The following is a 19985-nucleotide window of genomic DNA, read 5'->3' on the forward strand; positions in this document are numbered from 1 at the left end:
ATAATCAATTGTTTTCCTAATTAATCCATACATTGGTTGTGTTTGCATAAAATATAATTTTGAGCCTGGACTTAAAAGAGTAAATGGAGGTGGCAGATCTGATAGGGAGGGAATGCTGTTTCAAAGTCTAGGGCAGTGGTTAAGTGGGGTACGGGGACCCCCAGGGGTCCTTGGGGTGGTTCCAGGGGGTCCCCAGTGAAATGAGTTAATAGCATTAACAATTATTTTATAATTTTAACCACTTCATCCATATTTTATACGTTGGCTATTAAAAAAATAGCAGATGTACAACTGCGAGCTTGTATGTACATTAAAAAAAAATCTTTGAAAAATCTACAAAAAAAATGTATTACACAAATCTTCTCCTCTGGGGGTCTTTGGCAAAAAACATTTTCAGATGGGGCCCACGGCCAAATGCATAATACATTTGGTGGTCCTTGACATGAAAAAGTTTGAAAACCACTTGGTCTAGGGGCGGTGACAGCAAAGGCACGGTCACCCCTGAACTCAAGTTTAGATGGTGTGTATGAGCTTCAGGCAGTACTACGTATCCTACCTGACACCAGGGTCTAGACTAGAGACCCCCTCTAACCTCTACAAACTGCTCTATACAGTATTATACTATGCATATTGGTTCAAATAACACTTAGGGGCCATGTCTACAGAAAGCATTTTTTGAGCTGCGAGCGCATTTCTGCCATGGGCACATTTATACACATGCTCAAAACCACAATACACCATAATGTGTGTGTGTGTGTGTGTGTGTGTGTGTGTGTGTGTGTGTGTGTGTGTGTGTGTGTGTGTGTGCGTGTGTGTGTGTGTGGGCGCTTGTGCGTGCGTGTGTATTTCCGTCTTTTTAGGATACGTATACTGCTAAAGCATTGTGCAACAAATATGGTCACATTTTGCTGTAGCCTGTTAGCTAGCCCACTAAGATACACTTGAGTAGCCTATTGTGGTTTTGAGCTCTTGCATCTGCTGCTGTGGTTTGATAGTTGCAACGACACCCACACAGGCACCAGTAGCATTTCATCAATATGTTTATAACACTTTGGTCCCAAGCAACAAACTATAGCCAGCTGGCTGGATTCCCAGACGCTTCCCTCTAGCGCCACCATTAGGCCAAACTGTCCAGTTCCACACGACGTGGACGTAGCAATGTATCTCTATCAGGAATGTCTGCTCTGTCTCAAGCTGTAACCAAAATCAAAAGTCTTCTTTACTCTCTCTTTCTACTGTATCTCTTGTTTTTACAAACCAAATTTCCTTGCTTCTATTGCTCCTTCCTCTCCTCTCCTCTCCTTGTCTATTCTTTCTTTAGAAGGAGGATGAAATAGTGAACATTTATTTTAAAGCTGCAATCTGCAACTTTCACGTCCTACCCGGGATTGGACCCCAGGTCGAGGTCCCCCACACACAAGTGCCAACAGTTCCACCACTGAGCTACTAGAGCACCACCTGCTTGCTCACGAGAGAAATGTTATTACATTTTTGGCCTTCTGACAGCACTATAGAGCACCGAAGTCTGACGTAATTTACACATCCTACCTGGTTCGCGGTTTTCCACCCCCGTTCTGAATTCCCATAGACGTCTTTAATATCGCGTCAAATAAGAACTGTGTTCCAAAAAAAAGACCCCGGCGGTTTGACTCTTATGGATATGAAGCATCAACTGACATTGAGAAAACGATAATGTTACTTCCGCCGAATTAGTTAAATTTTCGCCAGAAACAGACTGTATCAAATATAAGTGACTGACTATCATAAACGATACAGAACTTCCTCCCTGACAATATCGCAGAGACAGTTTGTTTATTTTTGGACCACAATTCTTATATGAGACGATTCTAAGGTGACCCAATGTTATTCTCCATAGAGAAATTACTTTACGAACCAGGGGATGAACGAGTGACGTCAGGACTACTGTACTCTATTGTCAACCAGTAGTGTTCCTACCAGACTCAAGTCTCAGCTAGTAGAAGAGCATGGTAGACCGACTACAGCCTGCAACCACCACCACATATTGTATTAACCCATTAAGACCTGAGGCCGATTCTACAAATGCCTTCTAAAATCAGTGGTTCTCAAACTCCTGCCAAGGACTCACAAAATGATATAAATTTGGTCACGGATCCCCATCTGAAAATGTTTTGTGCCAGGGACCCCCCAAGAAGAGAAAAGATTTGTGTTAAAAAATGATTATAAAAAAAACACTGCTCTATGATTTGGGTGGTTGGGTGATTTTCACCCGACGTTAGTGATAGAGAGTTCAAATAAAATCGGGTGGGCTCTCCCTACAGGTCAGTCATGTAGGGAGACTGTGCCTTCACTGGACAAGGCTCATGTCCCAGGAATGGGTGGACCAAAGAAGAAGTTCCCAGCTCCATTTTTGCCAGACCCAGGGGGTCGGCCTACAGGAGGCTTTGTCTGTTCGTCGGTCGGTCTGTCTGTCCCTCTTTTCCTCCCCAGCCACTCAGGAACGCTTCAAATGGCGCAACAGAGCAGGTCTGGACTTTCTACCATTTGAACCAGCAGTGAATGGGGACACTAACAAACATTGAATTACCTTTAATTCAACTGGTTTAAACATGTGCCGTGTAACTGTACAGGATCTGTACTTGTTGTAATGGTGGTGCCTAGTTTGGTTCATTATTGGCCATTAGATCATATTAGATCATACTTATTTATTTATGGAATAGTTAAAAGAAAGACATGTCTAAATGTGGTCATTAACTACAGTACATTAGAGGGCAATAGAGGGCCCACAACACCTGAAGGTAATTTGTATAAATATCACATACAGCCAACTGATTAATGAGATGGCAATCAATAGTATGACAGCAATTGATCATATTTACACAACCATAAACCCACAATACACTTGTAAAACATTCATGAGTTGAAAATGTTTTAGCCACTCAAATTGCATTAGGAAGCTGCGTTGGGCAGGTCAAGTGAGAAAGTAAAATCAATGAGGGTCTAATCAACAAGGGACAAGTGAATGTAATCACACTGGAAGGTTTGCTGGTCTAGCCGAAAATGCCACACACACACAAAATGCCTAAAATGCCTATATAATTTATAATATTCAACGTTAGTGTTCTAGGGTTAATATGATCCTGTGGCCATCTAGTAACAAAATACAAATTATCTAGAAAGGTGCGTTCATTAGAGCGCAAATCTCCAGCTGTCTGTCTGGGGCATGTGAGGACAAGGTTTTGATGTTGTACGTACGGTATGTGTATGAAAAGGAACGGTGCAATGTTGTGACGTCATATGGTATCATTACAGTACATCCAGAGTGACAGGCTGGAAACAAATCTTTGGACAGTGAACACATAGTGTAGTGTAGCATATTTTCATCACTAGAACAATGGGCTCAGGGCCATGCATAGACTTTTGGTAGGGAAGCTGCACCCAAACCCCCCACCCCTGACACACACACACACACACACACACACACACACACACACACACACACACACACACACACACACACACACACACACACACACACACACACACACACACACACACACACACACACACACACACACACACACACACACACACACACACACACACGAGAGATAATAATAATCAAAGTGAATAAAAACAGTATTCAGAAGAACAGGGCCTATATATGGTATTCAATACTAGGGGACAGTAGCAAATTTTGAAACCAGAGAAACTAAATAATCTAGACAAGTCAAATGTGTAAATACAGTAGATCAGTTGAGCATAATAGTTGATGAGATAGATGAACTTTAGAAAGAAGCCCTAAAAAGCAACCCGCAACTAGCAATATTTAGCGACTTCACAGGCAGAACAAGCCAAAAGTCGCTTATAATTAGCAGACCTGGCAACACTGTCAGTGAACACAAGATCCTCCGCCCTCCTGGTAGAGATAAACATCAAACAAAGCTAGTTTGGGGTCAATGCTTGGTGTTTCAACAGGGGGCGCCATACTGCTGTTCTGTATTGCAGCGTGAGAGGAACTGTAAAGCTGACTGCTTGTTGGGTGATGAGATAGTAGTGATAGGTGATATAGAGTGTAATCAGTTTATTTTCAAGAATATAATATTGATTCATTAACAATGATTCAATTGAGCAGGAACCTAATCAATGTTGCTACACAAGCCAGTGTGGTTTATGTGTGTGAGACCGTTTGTGTTTTATAACAGAAAGTACAAAGGGTAAAGTTTGACACACACACACACACACACACACACACACACACACACACACACACACACACACACACACACACACACACACACACACACACACACACACACACACACACACACACACACACACACACACACACACACAAAAAGGGGGGAGACTGGGCCTAGTTGCTAATCCTCTAAGTAATCACAAGGTTTGACTTGAACAGATCAAAGTTCACCTCGTCAACAGCAGTAGTAGAGGTACCGTATTTCTCTGCTAGAGAGGGAGACAAAGTGAGGACAACTAATTCCCCAGACAAACTGGAAGACATTTTTTGAGAGTGGCACAACTTTTGGAAGTGCTCTAGGCTTGGATTGTGTTTCCAAGAAATCAAGGTTGTCTAGTTCAACTTCTTTGAGCTGTCTTTTTCCCCCCGTGGAACAATATCATCTGTGGATTATTTCCCATACTGCTCCACAACTAGAATGTTATGGATGGAATATAGTTGAATCAGATGTCACATCTTAAATGCAAAGATAGTCTTGATGTCTTAATATGAATTAGACTGAGAGACTACTTGTACTAGCAAGGACCGTTTGCAAGGATTCTACACTAAAGTCCATTCTTCTCCATTGACTTCCATTCAGAAGTTCTTCATTCTGCAAAACAGTGAGTACATACTTTTGCTTTTGTCTGGTTCATGTAATAACTTGAGGACATTTGGAGTGTTTGTAAATTCTCATATGGCCCAGAGGTTCATCCAGAATAAAAGTACAGCAAACAACAGGTTATCAGTCTGCATTACTGTATGTCTAAGTCAGTGGTTCTCAACCTTTTCAGGCCGCGACTCCCCAAAATAATCAGATTTGAACTGGGGACCCCCCACCCTGCATGACAAGCCCTTGGAATGTAGGAGTTGAGGCATCCCATTTAGTTTGACTCCACAGATAAATATTGTGAAGATAGCAGATCTACAAGCTCACAACGCCTCGCGTTGCGAGGCGTTGTGAGCTTGTAGATTGGCTATTTTCACAATGTTTGCCTCTTTCTTATATTATTTGTCAATTTGGCCAATGTTTGACAGTTTTTTATAGTATAGTTTGTTGATTACTTTTGATGCAGTAATGGTCTTTACATTTTTTGAAGCTATTAAAAAGGTCTTACATTTCCTTAAATTGTCTCTTCACTGTCACCTTGGGACCCCCCCCCCCCCCCCCCCCAAATCATGTGGGGACCCCCCTGGGGGTCCCAACCCAAATGTTGAGTACCACTAGTCTAAGTCATTGCTTAACCCAAACTAACCTCAACTCTTAAATGTCACCATGACATTTAAACAACTGTTCTACAATTCCACTGATCATAGGAACAAGAGGTACTAGAGACTGCAGCATTAAATATTGAGGATTAGGGCAAAACTGACACAGAGAGTTCTGAAATTCCACTGGGAAAATTACCCTATAAAGAATCCAATGTTTTGGATATTTAACATTTCATTATATTCTAAGCTATACGGATAGCACCCTGAACTGCACATACTGTAACACACAGTCAAAGCATACTGTGACAACTGTAAATATATGCAAGTTAAATTAGACCTCTTGTACTAGAAATATTATATAATACACAAGCTAAGAATATCGTACATCCACAGCCACAATTTGGGACAAAATTGTGTAAAGTATCATGACATCATATAGTATCATAATATATGCGTCTTTGGGTACTTAGAAAAATGCTATATAAATTTGAGATATTATTATTATTATTGTTATTATATGATGTCTCTGTGTCCCATCCAGAGACAGTATGCAGGTGCTGAGTGGACCCTGGGCTGACCTGGCTCTGCTCTTCAGACAGATAGACAGTCAGAAAGACAGCTATCTACCTGTCTGTCTGTTAGTCCTGCTGCTGTTTCTGTCTGTCTGCCTCCTACTGGTACAACTGACTGTCTACCTCACATGGAAACTCAGAGAGGGTGGGCTCATGATCATCTTAATGTCTCCTGTCAATGTGTTCACAAGATAAATGTGTAGATTACTGTACATGCTTTTACATCCCACTGGGGCTGCACACTATAATACATGTATGTATTCAGAGAAGCTTTGGGTAATAATGTCCCTTTACATTTAAACTTGACATTGTTCCACAGTTACCATGCACTTCACTTAGCCACTTCAAAGTGCAAACAAACTTCTAGCGTTGGTAAATGTGTTTCCTGTCAAGCCGAAAATAACTGACACACAAGCTCACAGCGCATCGCATAGGGGCCTCAATAATGAAGCACTAACCATGTAGAATGATGTCATTTCATTCTGTGTTGTTTTAGTCAAGTCACTTTTAACCACATCCTCTGTCAAAGCTGGCCTTCCCTCTGCAGGCTTTCATTTCACAAAATGCTGTTGACATGTTACCTCTAGTTTCTTTTCTACTCCAGTTAATATAAACCACAATAAATACTTTAATATGACTTAAATGAATTAACAATGAATTGAACTTAAAATGTGTCATGACCCATGCACAAACTGTAAACACACACACACACACACACACACACACACACACACACACACACACACACACACACACACACACACACACACACACACACACACACACACACACACACACACACACACACACACACACACACACACACACACACACACACACACACACACACACACACACACACACACACACACACACACACACACACCTCCATTAATCTCCTCATTGTCTTTCCTCTGTCTCTTAGTTGAAGCTGAGCTGTCAGCCCTTCCACAGGAGAGAAGCACCACCATCTGGCCACTGAACAGAACTACACCCCCTAGACATAGAAATGGCACTGGGTCACAGTCACCCACCTGACAGAACACACACAAGACACTTCATGAAGCTGCTAGTTAAACTACTGGTGATGGTTGGTTGACTATGACCATATAGGGTGATGTTGTTACGGGAAATACAGAACCGACTGGTCAATAAAGAGGACCATAGCTTATTGGTGAAAACAGGGGGATGATTTACCAAACCTATTTTGTTATTGAAGACACTTTTCCAGTTTTAATCTGTATAGCATCCAGCAGTGAGAAGGTACTGGTTTTATTATTGAAGCATCGACTGCAAGTGAACAACGTTCTCTACTCTTCAAAATGATCTTGAGATGTCTTAAGGTAAGGTGTCACTTGACAAAATAAAAGTGACATCTTCATATACAACGTGAAATATCAGGGCTACACTCTTCCGTTACAAAAATATGTTGTTATATTCAAATGTTCATTCTTGTTCCACAAAGTAATCTACATTGGCCCCTGTTGTCACACCACCAGATCGAGGTCAGTATTATATTAAATACAGAGGTGTTTCATTGTGCATTTACTGTACATAAGGTAGCCGCCGCTCTATTTTAACAATAAAATGAATAGATAAATTCAATACCCTCATTTACAGCTATGCTTTTCTTTTTGTAACTTTGTGTTTTTCTGTATGTTTTCTATTTATTCTGAATGTATTTGTGTTATAACGTGATGAGGTTCCATTATAAACTCTCCTTTCTCACCTCACCAGCACAATTATTTATCTCTCTCTTTCCTTTGTGAAAGATGTATTCTATATTTGAGTATATGTTTTCTGTTGTGCAAGGCAATACAATCTAAAATAACATTTAAATTAAAACATACCTGAAACCTGTTATGAAGCCTATATCGGTGGAACATTGATAGGTTGACAGTTAAGTCATTGTACACTGGCATTGAGCAGTCGTCACTCAGGCGTCGCAGCTGGTTCTAAATGCAGCTGTTCGCCTCCTCACTGGCACTAAAAGACATGACCACGTTAGTCCTGTCTTAGCCTCTTCATTGAGGTTTTTAGATCCTTACTTAAGACTCACTTATTCTCTTTTGCTTTTAATCACATTTGAACCCATCTAAGTTATTTTAACTTTTTATACTTGTTGATGCTTTGTTTTTATCTTTTACAGGCACTTTGGTCAACAATGGTTGTTTTAAATGTGCTTTATAACTAAAGTCTGCTTTGATTTGATCATAACAAGTTCACCCTATTGGGTAAGACATGCATGAGATAAAAGTGTTATAGCCATGTCCTTAAAGCATCTTATTGTATTGCAGCATGTTTTTAAGCGACAGCTTCTGGGAACTCAGATGAACTCAAACCGGACTTCACACCCACTCTCACACCCACCCACCCATGTGTGTGTTTCTCAGAAACAGTGAGAAACTGCTGCTGGTGACGTGGAAACTCAAAGAGGGTGGGCTCATGATCACATCTTAACTTTTTTCAAAAATAGAAGATGTACAAGCTCTCAGCCCGGCACGAAGTGATGCGCTGTGAGCTTGTAGATCCACTATTTTGTGAATAGCCAACGCTAAAATTTAAAATGACAGAAATTCTTTCCCGGTTTTAATGGGTTTTAATGTCTCCTGTCAACGTGTTCACAAGATAATTGTGTAGATTACTGTACAGGCTTTTACATCCCACTGGGGCTGCACACTATATAAATGTAGCCTATGTATTCAGAATCAGAGAAGCTTTGAATAACTGACCAAAGGATATGCACAAAGGGATCTTGCATTTTTTATATTATGCTTTTTTTAATTACAGTAGCAATATAAAATGGGCTGCTACTCCTGCTAGCATCTTGGAATACTGAGGTGTTTCATTGTGGAATGTCCAATTACATCTTGTAGGCAGTTCACCCTGTCAATTTTAGAAAGAAAATCAATATTTAAATGTTTTTGGTTTTTTGTGTTTGTTTTCTATTATATATTAAATGTTCTACTTAAAAGTAAAACATTTGAGGTGAGAAATAGGCTGACTAGGGAATTCAAGTTGGACTTGAATGTCTTAACTCTATAAACGCCATTGACTCGAAAACGCGTCAATAACTACTTAATCCACCCACGCCATTGACGCGTTTGACGCGTTGGATTTGCGTTCATTGTTTAATCTCTGATCGCGCTATGCTGCTTAAAATTCAATGTTATTCTCGAGTTCCACTTACTTCACCCATATCTGCATCCGGTTTCATGTCCTGGGTTCCGTTTCCGGTTTTTGATTATTTTCCCCCGGTCATTTCGTCCAAAATAGGTAAACAAACGGTTTTTCACACGGTATGACGGACAAACGGACAGTTTCTCTTCTATAATCTATGGTCTGGGTGACGATCGGTCATCGCCGTCGTGCATCACAACGTAATTTTGACGATCAAAACAATCTGGGAGGACGTCACATCCGTTTTCATGGTTTTCCCTGTCTAATGGCTCAAGAAGGGTGAGAGAGACACCAGGAGCTGATCAAGCTATCATGTGCTGCTCTCTGGTGGCGGATTTGTGCGGCGTCTTTAAAAAACACTCTGATCAATTATTTTCATGAAAATTTTCAAAATATAAAAATAAAAAAAACACGAAAATTGCTGGCAATGGGGGAGTACTTTATGAAAATACTCTGGCAGTCTTAATGTATTTTTTTAAAGCCTGGGTTTTTGTTTTGTAATGGTTTTGTTTCATCTTGTTTTATTATAAAATATGATGTATAATATTGCATATGATACTGTCTGAATGAAAATGAATAAATAATGAACTGACTAAAGAATATGCACATAGGGATCTTGCATTTTTATATTATGCTTATTTTAATTACAGTAGCAATTTAAAATTTGCAACTGTACGGGCTTGAGCTCCTGCCCCTTTGCCCGTGATGCCCAAGGTGCCCATTAAAAAAGAGAGAAAACAACTGTGGGCCCTTATCAAGATGAAAAATTGTCAAAATTATATATAATAATATTTATAGTCATTAATAAAATGAGCTGAATGCTATCTGTCAGTTTCAGTTTTCACCCGATGAAGTGATGCATACCCTCCCACCTAGTAAAGCTCTTGTTAGCTGTTACTACATTTTATTTTCTTCTTCCGTAACTCAGTTTCTGTTCAGTACTATGCATAGAGGTCAACATGTGACCTTTAATCAGGATCAATTAATAAGATATGATCATCAGCACCTGTGAGAAGGATACAGGAGTGTTGCTTTGTTAAACACTGAGCTTTGGCCAAAACGTTGGTATACTACTACTTTTCCCCGTGCTATAAAATAAAAGAAAAAAGGAAATGTGAAAATCAATGGGCAAATTTGGAGGAGGCTCTGGTGGTGATTGTCTGAGCTGTGCTGTAAATGTATCATTTGCTGAACAATAGGCAGATAAAATTAACAAACATCATTTTGCATTCTGCAGTCACTGTTGAAAGTCGTGGCAACTATAAAAGCCACCACAGTATTAACCCAAACCTTGATGTGACTTATTTTTTTTGTTGAATTCTCAATGCTTCTTTTTGTGCGTATGTTTTTGTAAAGTATGATGAATAAAGTGGTGTTGATAAGTTAATGCACGTAAATAAGAACAACTACATTGAGTTTTCTTCTTCTCAAATCCAATTTTCCACACAGATGCTTGACCTCATCATGAACGGTAGCAACAACTGTGTTTATCATCATCATCAACCAACTACGATGCCTTGATGAAGGAGAAGAACCAGTTGACGACTGAAAACAACAACCTAATTGTGGAAAATAACCAGCTGAAGTCCAAACCATCCCTAGTGAAAAATGGTGAGGTTACAAACCTTTTTGAAGGAATACTAATGTGTGCATGTGAGTGCGATTACTTTTCTTGAATCAGAATAAAAACAATGCTCATAACCTTCATTGAAATAAGATGGTAAATTGTAAGTGCTTTAGGTTGAGCATATCAAGAGGTAACAGTCCTGTCAAGCTGTAACTTAAAGTCTGGACCATTGTCTATTCATGTTCATATCCTACAACAAAAGGATTAGGCTCAGTAAGAAACAGAAAGGTGCCCATTGATAAATGTGATGCAGATCAACATAAATAGGTATACCCATTATTTAAAAAAAGAAAAGCTGATAAATTGTTATGTTATTATTGTTAATGCAATGGAAATATTGTTGATTCAATTCAAACAACTTTATTTTCCTTTCGGAACTTCGTTTGTGCAGTGGTTAAAAGACAAACATACATATAGTCAATACATATATACCTATGTCACTATAAAAGGCACAAAGTTCATTTAAAACTACTACTTAAAAGCATGATAAAACTTAAAAGCATGATAAAAAATTATATATTATATTGCAACCCATGTGTTAGCGTGTACACTACTAGCGTCCATCAGGTGGAATAGTCCAACGTGTTTGAGGGAGGGAGGGAGGGAGGGGGGGGGGGCTCCACCAGACCTAGATGTTCAGCAGTCTGATGGAGGTAGGTACAAAGCTATCTGAGCCCCTTTTTGAGAGTTTCGAAGCTCTGTAACGACGGCCTGAGGGCATCAGTTTGTAGTGTGTATGAAGTGTGTGTGTATTGTCCTGAACTATTTGAGAGGCCTTCTTTACTGTCCGTTTCTTGTGGATGCTGCTGAGTGGCTCCTGGTCCTTCCCAATGATCTTGCCACTGATCTTAACAACCCTGTCGAGAGGTTTCCGGTTAATGACCCGCATCACCCCAAACCATGATGTGATGTTGAAGGTCATGATGGATTCCACAAAGGACTTGTAGAAAGCCTGCAGGATTGATGGTCGGACCTGAAGCTTCCTCATCTTCCTCAGGAAGAACAATCGTTGTTGGCACTTAGAGTAGATATTCTCTGCGTTGGTCTTAAAATCGAGCTTGTGGTCGATGGTGGTGCCAAGATATTTATACTCCTCAACGCGCTCTATTGTCTGTCCATTTATCTCCAGGGCCGGGGGATGATTCCCTGTATCAGTATGGAAGTTTTTAGAATGCATTTAGAATACATTGGAATTAAGGGTGTGAAATTCTTGGAGACAGATAGAGGGGATATAGGAAAACTTTATAATACTTTTTTTTATTATAATATAACAATAGTACAAATACTTACAAGAAGCGTGTCCTGTACATAAGTACATATTTGACCAAATGTACGTCTGATGTCCATCAGCTCAGTCCATTTAGGATGCGCACACAGTGATATGATGTGTGTGTGTTAACCTATTAAGACTTGAGGCCGATTCTACAAATGTCTTCTAAATCCTAACAGTTTCCTGAAAAACTTATGATGCTATTAGTGGTTCTTGAACTTTTTCATGTCAAGGCCCCCCAAAATGATATGTATTTGGCCGCAGACCACAATTATAATCACATTAGTGATGATGATGACAATAAGGATGAAGAATTATACCAGATATTCTAGTGGTCTGACTGCATGTGTCTCTCTGTGTCTCTCGCTCTCAGACAACGCTGCTGGTCCGGTTGAATGTTGCTTCAAGTATTACACCAATCCCATGCCTAAGAACAGAGTGGTCAAATTCCAGCGCACACCCATCCACTGTGCTAAGCATGCAGTTGTGTGAGTATTTTAGGCTATACTTTGTGAAAGGTACTTGGAGTTGCTACAGGGGGTTCACAAAATTGTGAGGAAAATAGTATTTTAAAAATAAATAAATACATAAACATATTCTGTACAACACATTAGAATGTCAATAAAGTGTGAGAATTTTGTATAGTTCACTCACTACATTTTAAGCTGAAATGCATTATTTAGCAAAAATGTTAATCATGGGGTACTTCAGTTGAACTTTTGAGACAGAAAAGGTTTAGAACCCCTAGTAGCGACTGTGAACAGGGATTTTTCTTCTACATTTCTAGCCAGATTTAGAAGAATATATCATTTTAAATTAAAATTAGGATACCAATTAAATAAAAATAAGTAAAATTTGTCTTAAACCTCAATATTTGCTCTTTTTCTCATTCACTTTAAACCTCACCACATGCTCTACTTGACAAATAAGATTGAAATGAACAGTCTAATACTTCTAATGCTTGTTTTGGCCACACATACACGTCTCAAATTAAGACGCATTTGGTTTCGATTTAAGGGCTTGCCTTGATATACTTAGTTGAGGTGTCACGCAACAAAAATAGCCGACCTACAAGCCCTCAACGCCGCCCCCTTTGATGTGTATGTGTGCACCTGCCTGACTGTGAAAACAATGTAAAATTAAATGTCTTAATGATGAAAATCTTCTATCTCTGCCTGTTCTAGGTTCACAATGAAGAATGGTGCCAACATCTGTACTGACCCAGCTGAGAAGTGGGTCCAGGACATTATCAACGCTGTGGAGTCCAGACCACAAGTCTAACAAGCAGGGTTTCCGGCAGACCAATTTTGTTCTCCGTGGTGGAAATCCTGGTGACGCGAGGTGAGGCTTCAGCTAAAGGCAGCCAGTGCCATGTACCTCACGATAATAGCTTGTTTTAAGGCTTCTTTACCCGTGAGTCACTTAACTAATTAACTCCAGCACGGGCGGGTCTGGTGCATGAGATGAGCACGACTGCGTCCGCGCGTTAGTTTCACAGGACTTTGTCTGTTCCGCGGCACGGCTCACTGATCTGCCTCTCACTGCAAATAAGTTACTAAACATGAACGACGTGTGAAAACAAGAATGCTGTAAACCGTTCATAAAGCCTTCCATGTGAAAAGCTTTACTGTTTACGTTGGTTTCTCAATATGCTACCGACAATAGTTTATTGAACGATCAGTTCAATAAACTAAATAAACTGGTCAGCAAAGCATAGCATGTTTGTCGAGTCAGGCGAACGTAAACCTTTTACGTAGTACGTAGTAGAGTAATATTGGCAAATTATAGGAAAATCAGTGTTTGACTGAGTCGGTGGAATTTAGAGCACAGTTGACCTGTAACATGCTGTTTTCGAAGAATGAGTTTTCACTGTTGCTACAAAAATATAAAATAACAAGTGTGAACCAAATATAGTATACAGTAGATGGAGTCCAGCTACTGTATCTGTGGTTCTCAAACTTTTTCATGTTAAGGACCCCCTAATGAATGTATTTGGCCACGGACCCCCATCCCCATCAGAAAAGATTTATTTCAAGATTAAAAAACAAAAAATAAATATAGCTGATCTACATGCTCACGTTTCTTGTAGATATAGGCTATTTTCAAATAGCCGATGTACAGGGTTAAAGTAGTTAAACTGTTTTGATGCCAAACACAATGTTGAACTAGAAAAAGTGCTCCTCGGAGCACAGGTCTCCGCCAGGTCAGGTAGGATAGTGTGGGCCAACAATGTTCGGAATTCGCCAATCAGGCTGGAATGTGAAAAATCAGACTATCACGTCCTACCCAGGATTAGACCCCAGGTCCCCCACACACAAGTGCCATCATGTCCAACACTGAGCTAATAGAGCACCACCTGTGAGCTTATATGTGGGTCCCTGGCCCTCTGGGCTTGTGTGTGGGTCCATGGCACAACATACTTTCAGATGGGCGTCCGCATACAAATAAGGGGCCTTAACTTTTTTTTACATGAAAATGGCTGCAACTACCAATATTTACAAGCGACTTTACAGGAAAAACAAGCATAAAGTTGTTTACAATAAGTAGATCTGGCAACACTGGCTGTGAACACAAAATCCTCCACCCTCCTGGTGGAGATACAACCAAACAAAGCTAGTTTGGGGTCAATGTCAGGTGTTTCAACAGGGGGCGCCATACTACTGTTCTGTAATGCAGCGTGAGAGGAACTGTAAAACTGACCACTGCTTGTTATTCTAAAGTGATGAGATAGTAATAAGAGTGATATACTGTAATCAGTTAATTTTCAAGAATATTGATCACATCAATTGAGCAGGAACCTAATGAATGTTGCTACACAAGCCAGTGTGTTTTATAACAGAAAGTACAAAGGGTAAGCACGCACACACACACACACACACACACACACACACACACACACACACACACACACACACACACACACACACACACACACACACACACACACACACACACACACACACACACACACACACACACACACACACACACACACACACACACAGCTAATCCTCCAAGTAATCACAAGGTTTGGCTTGAACAGATCAAAGTTCACCTCGTCAACAGCAGTAGTAGAGGTACCGTATTTCTCTGCTAGAGAGGGAGACAAAGTGAGGACAACTAATTCCCCAGACAAACTGGAAGACATTTTTTGAGAGTGGCACAACTTTTGAAGGTGCTAGGCTTAGATTGTGTAGAAAGAAGAAATCAAGGTTGTCTAGTTCAACTTCTTGAATTTGAGCTGTCTTTTCCCCCCGTGGAATGATGTAATCTGTGGATTATTTCCCACATACCTTCATCTCCACAACTAGAATGTTATGGATGGAATCTAGTTCAATCAGATGTCACAAATGCAAAGCTAGTCTTAATGTACTTAATATGCATTAGACTGTGCCAGGGTGGGCTCATGATCACATCTTAATGTCTCTTGTCTCCTGTCAATGTGTTCACAAGATTATTGTGTAGATTACTGCACAGGATTTTACATCCCACTGGCTGCACACTATAATACATTATGTATACATAGAAGCTTTGGGTAATAATGACCCTTTACATTCAGCCTTGACATTGTTCCACAGTTACCATGCACTTCACTTAGAGCCACTTCAAAGTGCAAACAAACTTCTAGCGTTAGTAAATAAGTTTCCTGTCAAGCCAAAAATAACTGACACACAAGCTCACAGCGCGTCGCATAGGGGCCTCAATAATGAAGCACTAACCATGTAGAATGATGTCATTGTCTCCGCCAGGCCGAAAGGCATGGCGAGAGAGTATGTTTTACCCCCCGTCCTGGATGCCAATTCAGAACCTCTACCCCAATTCTTTTACATGGCCCTGTTATAGCGCCACCAGGAGGCCGATTTGAGCAAAACCAATTTTTTTTAATTACTCCTACATATCTTATCCAAACATCACGCAAATCAGTACACAGTATCTCTATAGTCATGTGATCAACACGGAGCTGTCTGATTTAACATATTCCATCCTGATTGGCTAAGGTTGGCTTCCAAATGGTCCATTTTTAACTAAATGCCTCAAATCATGAACGCAGCTTGCGCTTTCTGTGAAATTTCACACGTACATTCCCAGTAGGCCGAGGAAGAAATGGCACTTGAACATTTTCAAATCAGCCTCATGGTGGCGCTATAAAAGGCCAATTTGCATTTTTACTGTAACTGCACCGATTTGCATGAAACTTTGCACGCATACTCTCTAGAGGCCAAAAAAAAACATCTGCCCTGTATTTTTCACATTAGCCTTTTATAGCGCCACCAGGAGGCCGACTTATGTAAAACACATATTCTGAGATTAAGCCTTCAGATTTTATCCAAATTTCACGCAAATCGGTACACATGATCTCTATAGTCATGTGATCAAGATGGATCTTTTTTGATTTTTCAAATTCCATCTTGATTGGCTAACATTGACATCTAAAGTTTGCAGGAGTGGCCCAATTTTTCTTTTTTATATTACTCCTACAAATTTTGTCCAAACATCATGCAAATCAGTACACATTATCTCTATAGTCAAGTGATCAAGATGGTTCCGTCCGATTTTTTATATTCCAGCCTGATTGGCAAATTCTGAACATTGCTGGCCCACAATAACCTGGCGGAGACCTGTGCTCCGAGGAGCACTTTTTCTAGTTTCATTCTGTGTTGTTTTAGTCAAGTCACTTTTAACCACATCCTCTTGTCAAAGCTGGCCTTCCCTCTGCAGGCTTTCATTTCACAAAATGCTGTTGACATGTTACCTCCAGTTTCTCTTCTACTCCAGTTAATATAAACCACAATAAATACTTCAATATGACTTCAATTAATTAACAAATAATTGAACTTAAAATGTGTCATGACCCATGCACAAACTGTAAACACACACCTATATATCTCCATTAATCTCCTCATTGTCTTTCCTCTGTCTCTTAGTTGAAGCTGAGCTGTCAGCACCACCATCTGGCCACTGAACAGAACTACACCCCCTAGACATAGAAATGGCACTGGGTCACAGTCACCCACCTGACAGAACACACGCAAGACACTTCATGAAGCTGCTAGTTAAACTACTGGTGATGGTTGGTTGACTATGACCATATAGGGTGATGTTGTTACGGGAAATACAGAACCTACTAGTCAATAAAGAGGACCATAGCTTATTGGTGAAAACAGGGGGATGATTTACCAAACCTATTTTGTTATTGAAAACACTTTTCCAGTTTTAATCTGTATAGCATCCAGCAGTGAGAATGTACTGGTTTTATTATTGAAGCATCGACTGCAAGTGAACAACGTTCTCTACTTATTCTCTAATAAAAGTGACATCTTCATATACAACGTGAAATATCAGGGCTACACTCTTACGTTACAAAAATATGTTTTTATATTCAAATGTTCATTCTTGTTCCACAAAGTAATCTACATTGGCCCCTGTTGTCACACCACCAGATCGAGGTCAGTATTATATTAAATACAGAGGTGTTTCATTGTCCATTTACTGTACATAAGGTAGCCGCCGCTCTATTTTAACAATAAAATGAATAGATAAATTCAATGCCCGCATTTACAGCTATGCTTTTCTTTTTGTAACTTTGTGTTTTACTGTTTGTTTTGTATTTATTCTGAATGTATTTGTGTTATGTTATGACGTGATGAGGTTCCATTATAAACTCTCCTTTCTCACCTCACCAGCACAATTATTTATCTCTCTATCTTTCCTTTGTGAAAGGTGTATTCTATATTTGAGCATAATGTTTTCTGTTGTGCAAAGCAATACAATCTAAAATAACATTAAATTAAAACATACCTGAAACCTGTTATGAAGCCTATATTGATGGAACAATGATAGGTTGACAGTTAAGTCATTGTACACTGGCATTGAGCAGTCGTCACTCAGGCGTCACAGCTGGTTCTAAATGCAGCTGCTCGCCTCCTCACTGGCACTAAAAGACATGACCACGTTAGTCCTGTCTTAGCCTCTTCATTGAGGTTTTTAGATCCTTACTTAAGACTCACTTATTCTCCTTTGCTTTTAATCACATTTGAACCCATCTAAGTTATTTTAACTTTGTATACTCGTTGATGCTTTGTTTTTATCTTATATCTTGTACAGGCACTTTGGTCAACAATGGGTTGTTTTAAATGTGCTTTATAACTAAAGTTTGCTTTGATTTGATCATAACAAGTTCACCCTATTGGGTAAGACATGCATGAGATAAAAGTGTTATAGCCATGTCCTTAAAGCATCTTATTGTATTGCAGCATGTTTATAAGCGACAGCTTCTGGGAACTCAGATGAACTCAAACCGGACTTCACACCTCTCACACCCACATACTGTATGTGTGTGTTTCTCAGAAACAGTGAGAAACTGCTGCTGGTGACGTGGAAACTCAGAGAGGGTGGGCTCATGATCACATCTTAACCCATTAAGACTTGAGGCCGATTCTAAAATTGCCTTTTAAAGAAGCAGGTTTTTTCTTTTTGCAAAAATAGCAGATGTACAAGCTCTCAGCGTGGCAAGTGACGCGCTGTGCCATTTTAGGCAGTTCACCCTATCTATTTTAGAAAGAAAAACAATAGTTAAACTGAATGCACTCGAGTAATTAGATAGAGGTTGCATTTACAGCTAAGTGTTTGTTTTATATGTATTACTTATTAAAACATCTGAGGTGAGAAATAGGCAATGCGGCTTCTGTTTGACTAGGGGTTACATTATGGATGCAATTCATTTCAGTTGGAATTGAATGTCTTAATGTATTTTTGAAAGGCTGCCTTTTTGTTTTGTCATGGTTTTGTCTTGTTTTGATTATAATATAAGGAATAGATGAATAAATAATTAACTGACAAAAGAATATGCTCATAGGGATCTTGCATTTTTATATTATGCTTATTTTAATTAAAGTAGCCATATAAAATGGGCTGCTTGCATCTTGGAATCCACCTGTAGTAATGGTGGTTGTGTTATTGCAGTCATTACGTGTCCATCACAGCAGGACAGTTGGTCATTTGGGGGTGGTCTGGGTTACCGGTTGGACAGGAGGGTGAAGTATGACTCACCTCATAGAAACAGAGAAGCATCTTGTAGACCAAAGCTCCAGTCATCATCTTCTGCAGGTCCTCCAGAGATGTGTTCTCATCCATCTCCTCCACAATGAAGTCGTTGGTGAATTTACTAATGTCCCTATAGAAATGATAGAGACACAAGCCTAAAATCAAGACGGGAATGTTGGAATGTTGTCACTTTACCTTCAGTAGAACATGACTAACCGTTTGTCATCAGGTTTTTCACACTGGAAATAAATAAAAGGTAAATATAGGACCTAACCTAAACCTAACCCTAACCATAACCTTAGTGGGGGAACATAGGTATGACCCCCCTTTTGGCCACTGCAACTTAATTGAGTGATTCACTAATTGATTCGGTTACCCTTACCCCCTCTCCCATCCATAAATTGTTGCTTTTACGCTTCACTTTTTGTGCATATTACACAAATGAGATATGTGTTCATTTCATTTGTGAGCTTTTGTTAGCTTAGCAGTAGCAAACTAAGTAAACTGGCTCCTGGTGGTACCTGCAAAATCCAAGGCTACAATTTGAATGTATACTATCTCTAATTTGTCTGCTGTTAATTCATTTTCTTTTCAATGATATTCTTCTTCCGTGACTCAGTTTCTGTTCAGTTCTTTGTATAGAGGTCAACATGTGACCTTTAATCAGGTAAAATTATTAAGGTGTGAGAATGATACAGGCGTGTCGCTTTGTTAAACACTGAGCTTTGGCCAAAATGTTGGTATACTGCTACTTTTCCCCCTGCTATAAAAGTGGGCTGTGGACGCTGAGGTTCTGTGGTGAAGGTCTGAAGCTGCTGTGCTGCAAATGTGTCATTTGCTGAACATTAGGCAGATAAAGTT

General features: G+C 39.8%; 1 protein-coding gene across 2 annotated transcripts in view; it reads left to right on the plus strand.

Annotated features, from left to right (window-relative positions):
* The window catches only part of LOC308103136 (uncharacterized protein), a 294821-nt gene that overhangs the window by 41911 nt on the left and 232925 nt on the right, over window positions 1–19985 (plus strand). The gene's annotated exons all lie outside the window — the stretch shown is intronic.

The sequence above is a fragment of the Gymnoscopelus braueri genome, assembly GCF_963280865.1.
Source record: "Gymnoscopelus braueri genome assembly, chromosome: 16".
NCBI lineage: Eukaryota > Metazoa > Chordata > Actinopteri > Myctophiformes > Myctophidae > Gymnoscopelus > Gymnoscopelus braueri.